Here is a 1,451-nt window from a genome sequence, read left to right as displayed (position 1 = left end):
TGCAGTGTTGGTGGGTGGCCATCCTGGGTCGGGAGCCGCTTGGCACTTGGGCAGGGATGTGGCCACGCCATGATGTGCAGCTGGGCCGTGCCCCGTGGCTGGGCTGTGCCCCACGGCTGTGCCATGCCCCACGGCTGGCACTGGGGTCGGCACATGAACAGCTGCAGTAGAGAAGCGGGGCTGAAGAGAGTTTGGGGCGGACAGGGAGGTGCCATGCACCAGACCACAGCTTGTCCCCTTGTGCCCCATCCTGCATCAGTGGCCCGAGGTTGCCTGGCTCAACCCAGCACCCAGGAGGGAGGCTGTGCCTCCAGCGGTGCCCACCCCACGCTTCCCTCCATGGGACCCTGCCCCGGGGCTCTGCATGTGCCACCCACTCTGCACTCCCAAACCACTCGCCTGGCACTGACCCCGGGCAAGGGCTGGACCCAACACAGCCACATGGCCCCGTGGGCACACCGGGGTGCGGAGGCGCTCCGGGTGCTCAGCACGGTCCCAGCAGGGGCTCCAGCCCTTGGCCACAGCCGGGTGCACTGCCAGCAATCACCCGCCTCCGTTCCGAGCCTGCGCTGCTCCTGGGACCTGCCTGGGGGCACTGAGCCCCTTAGGACCCCAAAACCCCTGGAGCTGGAGCTCTGCAGCACCCATGAGCCACTGACCACCCCGGGGACTCCCCTGTGCTCTTTTGGGGCCTCAGCCATTGCCGGGGGCCATAGCCAGCCACCAAAACACGGCCTGGAGGGCAGGGCACTGTTGCCCCCAGCCTGCAGGGCTGGTGTGGGCAGAGGTGGGAGCAGATCTGCTCCTCCACATCCCGGCTGGTGGCTTTTGGCCAGGGCACATGCAGCACCAAGCCACGCCACATCTGCCTGGTCCCTGGATGTTCCCAGGGTCCCCATGGCCCTTCAGCATCACCCCTGGCCTGGCAGAGTGGGTGCGGGTCAGAGCCAGGCACTGAGGGGGCTTGGAGCCCTGCTGCCAAGGGGGGGGCTGGATGCCAATGGTGCTGGTGTCACCCCCACGGCCCCGGGCACGGTCCCCAGCCCTGGGGAGGAGTGAGTGGGCTCCGTGGGGACACCCTCTGGGTGTTTTGCAGCACCTCATCCATTCCCAGCGGGAGCAGAGCTTGGGGTGTAGCATGCAAGGGAGGGGGTGACAGCCTGGCCGGCTGGGCAGAATGCATGCAGGGTGCAGGCGGGGTGTGGGGTGCAGGTGAGGTGCAGGCAGAGTTGAACAGGGTGCAGGCAGCGTGTAGGGTGCGGGCTGGTTGGGTAGGGTGCAGGTGGGGTGCAAGCAAAGTTGGGCAGGGTACGGGCAGGGCTGAATGGGGGTGCAGGCAGGGTGCAGGTGGGGTACAGACAGGGTGCAGGCAGGGTGCTAGCAGGCTGCAGGCAGGACCGCTGGATGGGGTGCAGGCAGAGTGTCAGCAGGGGGCAGGCGGGGGGGGGGCA

At 68.0% G+C, this 1,451-nt stretch overlaps 1 protein-coding gene across 1 annotated transcript in view; it reads right to left on the bottom strand.

Moving 5' to 3' along the window:
- The window catches only part of CORO6 (coronin 6), an 11,902-nt gene that overhangs the window by 4,424 nt on the left and 6,027 nt on the right, over window positions 1-1,451 (bottom strand). The window lies entirely within an intron of this gene.

This window comes from Egretta garzetta, unplaced genomic scaffold (assembly GCF_000687185.1).
Source record: "Egretta garzetta isolate BGI_Z169 unplaced genomic scaffold, ASM68718v1 scaffold112, whole genome shotgun sequence".
Classification (NCBI taxonomy): domain Eukaryota; kingdom Metazoa; phylum Chordata; class Aves; order Pelecaniformes; family Ardeidae; genus Egretta; species Egretta garzetta.
The sequence above is the reverse complement of the archived record's forward strand: the minus strand, read 5'-3'. Positions and strand labels throughout refer to the sequence as shown.